The sequence below is a fragment of the Microcaecilia unicolor genome, chromosome 7 (assembly GCF_901765095.1).
Source record: "Microcaecilia unicolor chromosome 7, aMicUni1.1, whole genome shotgun sequence".
In the NCBI taxonomy this organism is placed as follows: domain Eukaryota; kingdom Metazoa; phylum Chordata; class Amphibia; order Gymnophiona; family Siphonopidae; genus Microcaecilia; species Microcaecilia unicolor.
Window position 1 is genome coordinate 283,757,899 of NC_044037.1, and position 15,648 is coordinate 283,773,546.

Here is a 15,648-nt window from a genome sequence, read left to right on the forward strand (position 1 = left end):
GGCCTCACCAACAACTTGTACAGGGACATTAACACCTCCTTTCTGCTGCTGGTTATACCCTTCTCTATGCAGCCTAGCATTCTTCTGGCAACAGCCACCGCCTTGATGCGTTATTTCATCACCTTATCAATAGAAATCATGATTTCTATTGATAACCTTAAGAGTGGACTAACACGGCTACCACACTCTACTTTCATCACCTTGAAATCCTCGGACACCATCGCCCCCAGATCTCTCTCCTGAGCTGAGCTTACCAATCTCCCCCCCCCCCCTATCTAAATGAGGAAGGGGCTATGGAAAAGAAACATTTTTAGAATTAGAGCAGTTGAAGGATGGAATGGTCTGTCAGATTAATATATTGGAGAGTTTCACCTCCTTCAGTTTAGGAAGGGTTTGAAAAGCTGAGCAATTCCTTGTTCTTGTTATATATGTATTTATATTTGAAGCCATTTAATTATATGTTAGCTGGTTTGTTACTGTGCACATCTTGCCTTAATGGCAGAAAAATACAGATATGTCTGAAATTCAAAATTATTTAGAAAGCCAAGAGAGGCTCCTGGCTGTTTAAATTGCCTGTCTGAGACAGAGGATAATTTAGTAGCATTTACAGTCCTGCTGAATATCGCTCAGCTAGCTTGTGGCCAGTTACAGTAACCTACCCAGTTAGGACAGGGGGGATAAAAAAAAAAGTTTGTCCTATCTTTTTGCGGTAAAGTCAACCGGGCACCAGTCTGAATATCTGCCAGTGCCCGTTAACTTCCGGGCCCTTGCCTGATATTGTACCAACCCCCTCCCTAAAACATCTGCCCTCCCCCTCTTGATCCTCCCTCCCACCCCACAAGCACAGCAAAATCCCCCTCCCTCCTTCGAATGCCTTTGAAGATCCCCCCCTTCTGATGCCCGCTCTCCCTGAACGAAACCCTCCCCCCCCCCGGGAAATGCAAGCCCCTCCACCCTCAATGTCAGCAGGATTACCTGCCCATTTGCTTGGTAGCCTAGTGGGGGAAATGGACACGAGTGATGCCCACTCACTCCTGCCCATTGCAAGCACCTCCCAAATATGGCTGCAGTGACCTCTAGAGGCAGCCGACTACATTGGGATGAATATTGACCCCCTCAACTATAAATGGGTCAAAGAGTCCCATGATTGGCATATGATAGCCAGGTTCTCTCTTTGGGGGGGCACAATAGATAGAAAATGGGGAGGAGAGGAGAAGCACTTTATGGAAAATATGTTTAAGCTACAGAAATGTAGAAGCTATGAGGGAAGCCAATACTGTCTTCTAGAAAGGGGAAATATCTACACTCTAGAAGAGCTGCCTAAAGATCTGGTCAAAAAACACACATAAAACCACAATGAGGGGGAGGGCACACACACACAAATGGTCTAGAAAGCATTCCATGAGCCATGCTCCACATGCTATCCTCACTTGGTAAGCCTTTACCCTTGGGTGTGATGTGTTAACTATGTCCAGCTACTACACAGTGTGTATTTTAGCACAAGAAAACTCCAAATATTTCCCAAATGTATACCAGTTTATGGGAAAGACAAAAGGCGAACATAGATTCCATTGACTGGTCTGGTTTTAAGTTTGCTCAGTAAAGTTGATAGGATTTGTAAGAAATGACCTCCAGAAAAAAAACATGTAAGCCTAGATTAGAGCATGTTCCACTACCAACCACGCTCCTGGGAGCCTGTATCTGAATTCTAATAATGCTGTAAGCTGCCTTGAGTGTCACTTGGGAAGCTGGATTAAAAAAAAAAGGCTGTTTAATAAAGCACTCCAAATGCCACATTTCTAAATCAAGGATTTCTGTTCCTATGGTAGCTCTTTCTAATCATAAAGGTGGTGGCATAAAGCTGCAGGCCAAATAGCTCAACAGAAACTCTGTGCACTTCTATATGTGAGATAAGAGGGGGGTAATGATTTCTGGAGGTCAACCTCTGTCCTTCAATCTGCCCAAGGCTAGACTGACAGCATTCACAACTATCAGAAGTAGACAAGGCAATCATTTGTTACATTAGTATCCCACATTGTCCCACCTATTTGTAGGCTCATTGTGGCTTACATAGTACTGGAGAGGCCTTTGCAGGCTCCGGTGTGAACAAATACAGGGTGATGTTGTGGTAAGATCAAGTTCATGTGGCACAGCCACATTAGGTAATCGGAGAACGGAAGAGTTGTGTTATGTCCATTACGTGCTTTAGTTTGGTTGTGTTGCAGAGATTAGGCATTTAAGTTGGGTCGGTAGGGTATGCCTTTTTAAACAGGTTGGGTTTTAGTGATTTCTGGAAGTTTAGGTGGTCGTACATAGTTTTCAAGGCTTTTGGTAATGCGTTCCACAGTTGTGTGCTTATGTAGGAAAAACTAGATGCATAAATTGTTTTGTATTTAAGTCCTTTGCAGTTTGGGTAGTGCAGATTTAGATAAGATAGTGTTGATTCGGGTGTATTTCTAATTGGTAAGTCGATCAAGTCTGACATGTAGCTCAGGGCTTCTCCGTAGATGATTTTGTGAACCAGGGTGCAGAATTTGAAGGCAATGTGTTCTTTGATTGGGAGCCAGTGAAGTTTTTCAGAGGGGTTTTGCGCTTTCAAATCGCGTTTTACCAAATATAAGCCTAGCTGCCGTGTTTTGAGCTGTCAAGTTTAAGGTTTGTTTTTCACATCCCACATAAATTCCATTGCAGTAATCTAAGTGGCTTAGTGCCATTGATTGTATCAGGTTGCGAAACGTTTCCCCTCAGGAAAATTGCTTCACGCGTTTGAGTTTCCACATTTTGAGTGGAACATTTTCTTGCCAATGCTCTCTAGTGTTAAGTTACGGTCCATTGTAACGCCAAGAATTTTCAAGCTGAGATAGGAAGGGTGTGATCTGGGGTGTTGATACTTATGGGGATGTCCATGCTGTGTTGGGATAAGGATGAGAATGAGGTTTTTTTTTCTTTATTGGAGTTTTGGTTATTGCAGCACGACACCCAATAGATTCAGTTTACAAATCTAAAAGGTTTCAGAGGTTCTTGGTCAGGGACTGCCACTACAAAGTCTAGGGACTTAAAAATGGGGGAATGGGATGACCACTTGATAGTTTTAAAATGATGGCTCCAGGAGAGGCCTGAGAGCTACTGGCCCAAAATAGGAAGACATTAAAGGGTTGGAAAAAAAATTTAATTAGGCAATAAAGAAAATTGGCAAAATGTTGTACCCAATCCACTTCCTTCAAATAAAACATTTTAGAAGCCAACCATATTAGACTATTCTCAAGGGTAAACAGCAGTGTACAGGACATAGTATCAGCTACATGACAAAGATGACACCAGTCACAGGTTATTAGTCACTGCTGCAGTGTAGTTTCCTATCCATTCCCCTCCTATGGTTAAACACACTGTTCATGTGTGTTGTGTGCCATAATGACAACATAAGTACATAAGCAATGCCATACTGGGAAAAGAGCAAGGGTCCATCGAGCCCAGCATCCTGTCCACGACAGCGGCCAATCCAGGCCAAGGGCACCTGGCAAGCTTCCCGAACGTACAAACATTCTATACATGTTATTCCTGGAATTGTGGATTTTTCCCCAAGTCCATTTAGTAGTGGTTTATGGACTTGTCCTTTAGGAAACCGTCTAACCCCTTTTTAAACTCTGCCAAGCTAACCGCCTTCACCACTTTCTCCGGCAACGAATTCCAGAGTTTAATTATACGGGGGACAACCATTCATACTTGAACTGCTACAAGAACTGAAACAGCTAAAATAATCCTGAAGTAAAAACAAGACAAAAAACAAACACTGCTACAGTATGATGCTGGGAAAAAAAAAAAAAAAAAAAAAAAAGTGCAGCACAACTACCAGAAGTAGCATTTAAAACCCCCAGAACATACAGCACCATACCTGACATTTTATGGCATCAGAGTTCCAAAAGAGGCTTCCTATTCCCACCCTGAAAAAACAGCGACTTCTCTGAACTAGTTAACATGTTCAGTGGAGACTGCTCAGAACCATAACGGCTTATGCTGATGTCAGTATCACACAGACGACATCTGGCAGAGTCTGCTTTTAAACTCTTACACCGTGGACTTCAGTAAAATTTATGCGTTGCTACTGTATAACCTATTAAACTTGTTTCCTGCTCAATTTGCCAGCTACCAAGGAGATTTTTTTTCCCCCTCTTGCTGGGAGAAGGTAGAAAAATCAGCATTTAAGAAATATGAATGCATAGTACCAAGATCCTTGCCTGTGGGAATTCTGGAAGTTAATTCCACATTAAAACCAGACGCTTTTTCACAAAACTGAAAAGAACAGTCTTACGAATTTAGGTTCTTTCTTCCTTTAAGACACAGGCATACACCATTACTACTAACTAACTAACATTTCTAAAGCGCTACTAGGGTTACGCAGCGCTGTACAATTTAAACATAGGACATTTGTAACTTGCAGTCACCTATTTGGTATTTCATGACGCTTTGCTCATGTTCTGAATACTTGTGTAATCCCCCATTATAATGGGATTAATAAGCATCAGAATGTAGAACTCTCCAGAATTTGAGGGGAGGGTTCTGAAGTTGTGGATGGTAAAGGATCCAGCCCAAGGGGGTGGGTTCCTGTGTAAGATGCAGAGGAAAATATTTCTGGTTGTTGAATGACAAGAGCGGGAAGAGTTAATAATGTTGTTGGGGTGCATGAGATCTTTGGTTGCCTGTACCCCCGCCGGAGAGGGGGAATCCTGGATGAGTTCAAGAAACTAAGGCTGACCAAAGAGATGGTTTCTGCAAATGCCAGCATTAACTGTGAGGAAGAGTGCGCCAGATGGGAAATAGGGGACCCTAGCCTGGGAGTGGGAGCAGGAACAGCAAGAGCTGTTCAGAGTCAAACATGGTAGCCTGGAGAGATACTCCTTTGGAAGAGTGTGGACAGGAAGGGAAGTCTGGTCTAAAAGGAAGATCTGCAGACCCAGCCTTAAGCGGTTACACTCAGAAGGGGTGGGTATGGACAGGAGGAACTGTAAATATGTACTTACAAGTAGGATTACAAATTGCATTTGAGGAGATAGGCCCCTTATCTGTAAATTTGCTCTGGATTTACAGTTTGCATCTGTTACCAAGTTGGAATACAAATTGATTGTTGAAAGGAGGTTTTGAACTGCCTGTTAAAAGAATATTCAATAAAGCTTGGCTATTTTGCCTAACACTCCAGACTGGAGTCTCTTCTTTGAGCGAGAGTGAAACTTATTTACTCCCGGATTGGCAAAGCAAAGAGAAGAGAGTGTAGAAAAATAAAGTCCCAGCTCAGAACCCTATGGCCTTCCAGATTTTTATCTAGGCCCAGCTCAATGATTCTGAAGAACTAACATGGTAAAGTTTGGTTTCTTTGTGGCCCTGATCCCTGGTGCCTCTGACCCACGACAACCCTTCTTGGGCAGGCTGGACGGACTATGCATGTCTATCAGACAGATTTTATATGGTAGACATTTAAATACTTGAGGTATTAATGTAGAAACAAATCTTTTCCAGAGATGAAGAAATGGTGAAACTAGAGGACATGAATTGAGGTTGCAGGGTGGAAGACTTATGAGTAATGTCAGGAAATTCTCTCTCAACGAGAGGGTGGTTGATCCCTGGAATGCCATACTGAGAGAAGTGGAAGAGGAAAAACGGTGATGGAATTCAAAAAAGCATGGGTTGAACTCTGAGGATCCCTAATTAGAAAATGGATGCCATAGAAAGCAAAACAAATAGCTGCACGTGTGTTAATCTGTTCAATAGTGCTTAGGCAGCATCACCAGCGGTGAAAAACTAAGGCCAGTGCTGGGCAGACTCCTATGATCTGTGCCCCATATATGACAAGACAGATCGGGTTAGGTAGGAGTGAGCTTTGACAGCAACTCCTGTAGTTTGATGGTCCATGTCCCAGAAATTCAATTCAAATCAGTTCTTGTATATCGCTAATACCCCCTTTCCAAGGTTCAGTGTGGTTTACGTTCTAGGTGAGACAAGCAAATAGTGAGGTTTGAGAAACATTAGAGACCGTTGGATTAATGTAAGACTAAAAACGTTAAGGGTTCTGTTTATCAAGCTGCGCTGTAGGTACGCCAACCCTCCAGCGCATGCCAACAATAGACACCCATTATATTCCTATGGGTGTCTAGTGTTAGAAATGGTGAAGAAAGACCAGGATCAAGTATTTTATACCACATTCATGGTTGGGTTAATCAAGGGGAAGGGGGGGAAGGGAATGGGACTTATGTACCACCTTTCTGTGGTTTTTCCAACTACATTCAAAGTGGTTTATCTAGTATATACATGTACCTGGGACGACAATGGAGGGTTAAGTGACTTGCCCAGAGTCACAAGGAGCTGCAATGGGAATTGAACCCAGTTCCCCAGGATCAAGAGTCTGCTGCACTAACCACTAGGTTACTCCTCCACTCCAATCAAGAAATTGATCATGAGTAATTGATGGTCAGATGATCTGCCATCATCTACTGTGATACTATGAGGCATATTTTCAAAGCACTTTGGGAGGCTAAGTTCCATATGTTTCTATGGAACTTTGGGAGGCTAAGTGCTTTGAAAATAAGCCTCTATGGGGCTCATTTTCAAAGCACTTAGACTTACAAAGTTCCATAGATTACTATGTAACTTTGTAAGTCTAAGTGCTTTGAAAATACACATCTATGTTACCTGCCATTAAATTTGCAGATAACACTATTCATAAGTACATAAGTAGTGCCATACTGGGAAAGACCAAAGGTCCATCTAGCCCAGCATCCTGTCACCGACAGTGGCCAATCCAGGTCAAGGGCACCTGGCACGCTCCCCAAACGTAAAAACATTCCAGACAAGTTATACCTAAAAATGCGAAATTTTTCCAAGTCCATTTAATAGCGGTCTATGGACTTGTCCTTTAGGAATCTATCTAACCCCTTTTTAAACTCCGTCAAGCTAACCGCCCGTACCACGTTCTCCGGCAACGAATTCCAGAGTCTAATTACACGTTGGGTGAAGAAAAATTTTCTCCGATTCGTTTTAAATTTACCACACTGTAGCTTCAACTCATGCCCTCTAGTCCTAGTATTTTTGGATAGCGTGAACAGTCGCTTCACATCCACCCGATCCATTCCACTCATTTTATACACTTCTATCATATCTCCCCTCAGCCGTCTCTTCTCCAAGCTGAAAAGCCCTAGCCTTCTCAGCCTCTCTTCATAGGAAAGTCGTCCCATCCCCACTATCATTTTCGTCGCCCTTCGCTGTACCTTTTCCAATTCTACTATATCTTTTTTGAGATACGGAGACCAGTACTGAACACAATACTCCAGGTGCGGTCGCACCATGGAGCGATACAACGGCATTATAACATCCGCACACCTGGACTCCATACCCTTCCTAATAACACCCAACATTCTATTCGCTTTCCTAGCCGCAGCAGCACACTGAGCAGAAGGTTTCAGCGTATCATCGACGACGACACCCAGATCCCTTTCTTGATCCGTAACTCCTAACGCGGAACCTTGCAAGACGTAGCTATAATTCGGGTTCCTCTTACCCACATGCATCACTTTGCACTTGTCAACATTGAACTTCATCTGCCACTTGCACGCCCATTCTCCCAGTCTCGCAAGGTCCTCCTGTAATCGTTCACATTCCTCCTGCGACTTGACGACCCTGAATAATTTTGTGTCATCGGCGAATTTAATTACCTCACTAGTTATTCCCATCTCTAGGTCATTTATAAATACATTAAAAAGCAACGGACCCAGCACAGACCCCTGCGGGACCCCACTAACTACCCTCCTCCACTGAGAATACTGGCCACGCAATCCTACTCTCTGCTTCCTATCTTTCAACCAGTTCTTAATCCATAATAATACCCTACCTCCGATTCCATGACTCTGCAATTTCTTCAGGAGTCTTTCGTGCGGCACTTTGTCAAACGCCTTCTGAAAATCCAGATATACAATATCAACCGGCTCCCCATTGTCCACATGTTTGCTTACCCCCTCAAAAAAATGCATTAGATTGGTGAGGCAAGACTTCCCTTCACTAAATCCGTGCTGACTTTGTCTCATCAGTCCATGTTTTTGTATATGCTCTGCAATTTTATTCTTAATAATAGCCTCCACCATCTTGCCCGGCACCGACGTCAGACTCACCGGTCTATAATTTCCCGGATCTCCTCTGGAACCCTTCTTAAAAATCGGAGTAACATTGGCTACCCTCCAGTCTTCCGGTACTACACTCGATTTTAGGGACAGATTGCACATTTCTAACAGTAGCTCCGCAAGTTCATTTTTTAGTTCTATTAATACTCTGGGATGAATACCATCAGGTCCCGGTGATTTACTACTCTTCAGCTTGCTGAACTGACCCATTACATCCTCCAAGGTTACAGAGAATTTGTTTAGTTTCTCCGACTCCCCCGCTTCAAATATTCTTTCCGGCACCGGTGTCCCCCCCCAAATCCTCCTCGGTGAAGACCGAAGCAAAGAATTCATTTAATTTCTCCGCTACGGCTTTGTCCTCCTTGATCGCCCCTTTAACACCATTTTCGTCCAGCGGCCCAACCGACTCTTTGGCCGGTTTCCTGCTTTTAATGTATCTAAAAAAATTTTTACTATGTATTTTTGCTTCCAACGCTAATTTCTTCTCAAAGTCCTTTTTTGCCCTCCTTATCTCCGCTTTGCATTTGGCTTGGCATTCCTTATGATCTATCCTGTTACTTTCAGTTGGTTCTCTTCTCCACTTTCTGAAGGATTGTTTTTTGGCTCTAATGATTTCCTTTATCTTACTGTTTAGCCACGCCGGCTGCCGTTTAGTCTTTTTTCCCTTTTTTCTAATACGTGGAATATATTTGTCCTGAACCTCCAGGATGGTGTTTTTAAACAGCATCCACGCCTGATGCAAGTTTTTTACTCTGCGAGCTGCTCCTTTCAGTCTTTTTTTCACCATTTTTCTCATTTTGTCGTAATCACCTTTTCTATAGTTAAACGCTAGCGTACTTGATTTCCTAGTTTCACTTCCTTCAATGCCAATATCAAAACCGATCATATTATGATCACTGTTATCAAGCGGCCCTCGTATCGTTACCCCCTGCACTAGATCATGAGCACCACTAAGGACTAAGTCTAGTATTTTTCCTTCTCTTGTCGGCTCCTGAACTAGCTGTTCCATGAAGCTGTCCTTGATTTCATCAAGAAATCTTATGTCCCTTGCGTGTACAGATGTTACATTAACCCAGTCTATATGCGGGTAATTGAAATCCCCCATTATTATTGTGTTGCCCAGTTTGTTTGCGTCCCTGATTTCCTTTAACATTTCCGCATCCGTCTGTTCATCCTGGCCAGGCGGACGGTAGTACACTCCTATCACTATCCTTTTCCCCTTTGCACATGGAATTTCAATCCACAGTGATTCCAAGGAGTGTTTTGTTTCCGGCAGAATTTTCAATCTATTTGATTCAAGGCTCTCGTTAATATACAATGCTACCCCTCCACCAATCCGATTCACCCTATCACTACGATATAATTTGTACCCCGGTATTACAGTGTCCCACTGGTTATCCTCCTTCCACCAGGTCTCAGAGATGCCTATTATATCTAATTTTTCATTTAGTGCAATATATTCCAACTCCCCCATCTTATTTCTTAGGCTCCTGGCATTCGCATATAGACATTTCAAACTATGTTTGTTGTTCCTAAGTACATCATGCTTAGTACTTGACAGTATTAATTGGCAATCTTTTGTCTGATTTTTATTGTTATTTAAAGATACCCGATCTACTACAATCTCTTTTGCAACCTCACTATTCAAAGTTGCCCAAACTCATGCGGATTGTGAAAAACTGCAGGAAGACCTTAGGAAACTGGGAATCCAAATGGCAGATTGAATTTACCCCTATGTTTACTAAGCAGTGCTAAGGGCGCGTTAGCATTTTTAATGCACGCAAAGGGTTTACGCGCGTTAAACACTAAGCCCATAGAAATGTATAGGCACGTTAGCGTTTTTAACACCCCTTAAATTTACAGGCACATTAAAAATGCTAATGCACCTTAGTAAGCACACTCCTTAATATGGACAAAAGCAAATTGAAGCTAGGGTTCACTCCACTTTAGGAGTTAGCATTCAAGAAAGAACTATGCATCATTGTAGACAATACACTGAAATCTTCTGCACAGTGTGCGGTGGTGGCCAAAAAGGCAAACAGGATGCTAGGAATTAGGAAACCGATGCAAAATAAGACCAAAATTATAATGCCTCTATCTTTCCATGGTGCAACCTCACCTTGACTATTGCACTCAGTTCTCATCGCTATCTCTCAAAATAAGATGTAGTGGAATTAGAAGAGATTCAAAGAGGAGCAACTAAAAATGATAAAGGGAATGGAACTCCTCTAATATGCGGAAAGCCTACAGAGGTTAGGGTTCTTCAGCTTGGAAAAAAGACAGCTGATGGGGTGATACGACTGAGGTGTATGGAGCTATACTGGGTTATATGATGACTACTACTACTACTATTTAGCATTTCTATAGCGCTACAAGGCATATGCAGTGCTGCACAAACAGAAGAAAGACAGTCCCTGCTCAAAGAGCTTACAATCTAATAGACAAAAAATAAAGTAAGCAAATCAAATCAATTAATATGTACAGGAAGGAGGAGAGGAGGGTAGGTGGAGACGAGTGGTTACGAGTCAAAAGCAATGTTAAAGAGGTGGGCTTTCAGTCTAGATTTAAAGGTGGCCAAGGATGGGGCAAGACGTAGGGGCTCAGGAATATGCAGACTAATATGGGAGAATGTATTTTGTAATGACAGCCTAATTTTTTTTTAAACATTTCCTAGTCCTAAAGATCTACTGGAAATTTTAGACAATTTTTATGTATCAAGTAGCAACTTTTTGATCACATCTTCCAAATGGGATTAAAAGCTTTGTCCAGTTTTGTTAGCTTTAAGAAGTTGCTTAAAAACATCTTTTTAGGAAATATATTCTGAATATGGTGAAATTAGTTATAATTCAATATAAGATCCTAGATGTTTTGTCTAGTACCTTTTATTTTGTTACCTGCTTTGAACTACATTTGGTAATAGCGAACTTTAAGCTCTATAACTGTAAAAGTGAATTGATTTTTCACTCTTCCAATAAAGTAGAAAAACCAGGGGACACAATGAAATTACATGGAAATATTTAACACAAATAGGATGAAGTTATTTTGTTCAAAGAATACTTAAGCTCTGGAACTCATTGTCAGAAGATGTGGTAACTGGGGTTAGCATATCTGGGTTTAAAAAAAAGGTTTAGACAAGTTCCTGGAGGGAATGTCCATATTCTGTTATTGATATAGACATGGAGAAGCCACTGCTTGCTCTGAGATTGGTAGCATGGAATGTTGCTACTATTTGGGATTCTAAATGGAATGTTGCTACTCTTTGGGGTTCTACATGGAACATTGCTACTCTTTGGGGTTCTCTGCCAGTTACTTGTGACCTGGATTGGCCACTGTTGGAAACAGGATACTGGGCTAGATGGACCATTGGTCTGACCCAGTATGGCTATTCTTATGCTCTTTTCATTTACTATGTTACTAAGCTCCATGAGGGAAATCTTAAGGAGCTTTTTTTTTTTCTGACTCCATGGACAACGCTGTCAGCTTCTCAATCCCCTCAGCCTACAGCCTTGAAGACATCATGTACTCCTCCACTGTGTTTTATCCTCCGTCATTCCAATTTATGACATTCGTGATTATTGCCTAGGAAAAGCAAAAACTTAAAAAACCCAAACCCTAAACTATACTGCTAAAAATGTGTTATTTCACCTCCAAAATCCATCTCTGCTTCTGAATGCACTGCCAAAACCCTTACCCACTCATCTTTCAACAATCTAGTGCAAGCTGCTCCACAGGTCTCCCACAGAATCATCTCTTTCCACTACAATTTATTCCAAGTTCAGCTGCACGACTTATCTTCCACCAATATTCTTATGGCTGCAGGCCCCCGCACCCCCCCCCCCCAGTTCTCAAATCACCAATTTCCAAGTAGTCTGTGCTGCTTCTGCTTACCTACAACTGCATTCACACGGCAGCTCCTTACTACCAGTATTTCCCTTCCATACCTACTTCCGTTCAGGAATGCTACTTTAATCCAAGCTCTTCCCTTCCACCTTGAAATATCATAAGCCTTGGGATGGAAGATCACTCCTTAGTACTATTTATCATTTCTATAGCGCTACTCCTTAGAAACCTAGCTTTAGAGCTGGTTTTTAAATCTTAAAAATACTGGTCCTTCTCAATTCAATTTAACTATAACATATTAACCCATTAGTGCCCATGTTCCCATAAGCAGCCATTATTACGGGAACATTGGACACTAATGGGTTAAGCTAATCCAATAAAAGGGTTATCACATTTTTCTCATTTGTTCTGCTTCATTTCTAATTAACTAAAACAAAATTCCTGAAAATTCTTGTCTCTTTCAACTATCCATTGTGACTCGATAGCAAGCTTGACAGACTATATGAATGATCCATGCTATGTACATCTACTAGTCATAAGTATATAAGTATTGTCACACCAGGACAGACCAAAGGTCCATCAAGCCCTGCATCCTGTTTCCAACAGTGGCCAATCCAGGTCACAAATACCTGGCAAGATCCCAGAAAAGCTCAATAGATTTTATGCTGCTTATCCCAGAAATAAGCAGTGGATTTTCTCCAAGTCCATTTTAATAGTGGTCTATGGACTTTTCCTTTAGGAAGCTGTCCAAACCTTTTTTAAACCCAACTAAGCTAACTACCTTTACATTCTCTGGCAATGAATTCCCACAGTAATTACATGTTGAGTGAAGAAACTCTGATTCGTATTAAATTTACTACTTTGTAGCTTTATCGCATGCCCCCTAGTCCTAATATTTTTGGAAAGAGTAAACAAACGATTCACGTCTACCCCATTCCACTCCACTCATCCATTTTCCCATGAGTAAACACCAATCTATGAGCACAGACATGAGCTCTGCTCATTATCTAGACCCCCCCCTCCCCCCAACTCTCCGCAGCTAAAAGGAAGGTGTATTATGAACAGCGCATGTATTTTTACGTAGGGAAAAGAGGAAAGGTGAACTCTGGAGAGAGAAACATGCTGCAACATCTCTAAGGAGAGAAGTGTATCCCCAGATGTTCCATAAAAAGAGGAATACAGATGCTCAGAAAAAGAAAAAAAATTAACCATTGCGGCAAAAGTAAAAAGGCAGAATCTCAAGGACTAATCTGAAATGAAAAACATCCAAGCTCTCAAAAGGTACACATAGGTCACAAAGATTCTTAGAACAGGGAAACCACCTCCATTGCTGATGCCCCAAAATTAAGCATGTTGCAAAACAAAAGAAAAAGGGTCAAGTCAGTCGAAATGCCAAAGAGTTCTTATTTTAAGCCTCCAGACATGATGTAGCTCCTTTCATATTTTCATCTTTTACTTTTCCTGGACTCTGGCTGGCCACTTCAGACTCCTTTCAAGTGCATCTGAAAAATACAAAACTGCCAATCTTGGGTACTTAAGCAGGCACAATCTGTGTATTGTGCTCTTGTTATAAAAGAAATTGTAATGTGCAAAATGTCTTTTTTTTTGTATACTGTAATAGAAAGCGAAGCACACCCAGAGTCCCAGGCCTAAGTCTTCCAAGGGTGGGTTGCAGAATGGCATAACTGACTAAAGGAAAAGAAAATCATCATGTTAAGACAATTTCTCCTTCCTTATTAGAACCGGAACAGTGCAGGGAATTAAAGCCCCAATGATCAAACCCAACCGCATACAAATTAATGTGCGCTATTAAATTTTGATCATGGAGGTCGTCTGCGAGAGGACTGTGCCTCAGCATATACCCAAGGCACAATCCTCCCACAGAAGTTATTTAACAAGTCTGAGCTGTCAAAAAAAGATCCCAGACCCATATGAATACAAGGGGCTGGAGGTCTGGTGGACCTCCACACCCCCCCCCCCCCCACCCCAGAGAGGGCTAAAGGTCCGTTGGACCTCCAGCCCCCCCTGGTGGTCTAATGCTCCCAGAATCCAACCCCCCCCCCCCCCCCCCCCCCCCCGTGCCTTGAAGATAAAAAAAAAAAAAAAAGGAGTAGAATTCCCTTCTCCTTCCAGCGCTGCCTCCAAATGGCGGCAACCTACCCTGCCCAGTCTATCCTGGGATCCACTGTCCAGGTCTTTCCTATCATATAAAGGAATCCCTGCTAGCCACATCATAGGTGTGCTACTGGGTGGGCGGGCCTGGGCTCAACCAGACCTACCTGTGGCTATGCCACTGCTCAGCAGGGATTAAGTCTATTTGGCTCAAGGAGGGCAAAACTCCCTGGCCTAGACCCTGGGGCTTCTGCAGCCTCCCCTCCTTTTTTAGGCTCCTATGGAGGAAACAAAAACGAAACAAAAACAAAAAAAAAGACCCCGGGCTCCTGAATACAAGGCTTTTTATCATTCCCTGCAAAAGCAATGTAAGATATACCCTTCTTGATCACTGACTAGCAGGTAGGACCAACTCTCCTTTCTCAATTCATGGCAAGGACAAATGGGTGCAGAGTTGCTTCTGACAGAGGGCACACTGGTCAGTCTTCTGCAAATTTTCATAAAATTTTATTTTATGCTTTGCACCTGCATCACTGGGATTTTCTGCAAGTGAACCAGCAGCTCTCCTTTATACCCTAAAGGACTGCAAGATCACAGGAAGGTTCATTACTGTCCTCTAAAAGTGAATGGAAAGGGGATATACAGAGCAGAAAAATCAAATCATAAAATGGTGGGCTTTTTTTTCTAAGTAAAAAGAAATTTCTAGAACTAAAAGATAGAAGGGGTGGGAGTGATAATACAGAAAATTCAAGAAGACTTGAAATAAGCACACAGTATTACTAGGAAATTAAATTAAAGTTAAGTCTACAATACTGGAAACTGGAGCAGACCAGATGGGCCTTGAGATCACTATTTTACAGAGAGGTGGTAGATGTGAATACAGCCCTCTCAGAGATGGGGGGGGGGGGGGGGTAAGAATATAAGAATATCCATACTGGGTCAGACCAAAAGGTCCATCTAGCCCAGTATCCTGCTTCCAACAAAGGCCAGGCCAGGTCACAAATAAGTGTCAGAATCCCCAAAACGATGCAAGATTCCATGCTACAAACCCCAGTGATAAGCAATGGATTTCCCTGGGTCTACTTTAAACAGTACGACTTTTACCTCCAGGAATTATCCAAACCTTTTAAAACCTAGCTGCCCTGACTTTTTACCACATCCTCTGGCATAGAGTTCCAGAACTATGTGTTGTGTGAAAAAAAAATATTTTCTCCTATTGTGTACTACTAACTTCACGGTATGTCCTCTTGAAAAAGTAAACCATCTATTCTCATTTACCCACTCCACTCAGGGTTTTATAGACTTCTATCATATCTCCTCTCAGCTGTCTCTTTTCCAAGTGGAAGAGACTGAACCTCTTCCTCATGAGACTTTTCTATTCCCTTAATCATTTTGGTTGCCCTTCATTGTACCGTCTCTAATTCCTTTTTTTTTTTTTTTTTTTTTTTTTTAGAAGTGGTGACCAGGATTGAATACCATGGAGCGATAGACATTTTTTTAAATCTCTGCTCCTTTCCTAATGCCTAACATTCCC

At 42.1% G+C, this 15,648-nt stretch overlaps 1 protein-coding gene across 1 annotated transcript in view; it reads right to left on the reverse strand.

Moving 5' to 3' along the window:
* The window catches only part of PDIA5 (protein disulfide isomerase family A member 5), a 289,623-nt gene that overhangs the window by 245,843 nt on the left and 28,132 nt on the right, over positions 1-15,648 (reverse strand). The gene's annotated exons all lie outside the window — the stretch shown is intronic.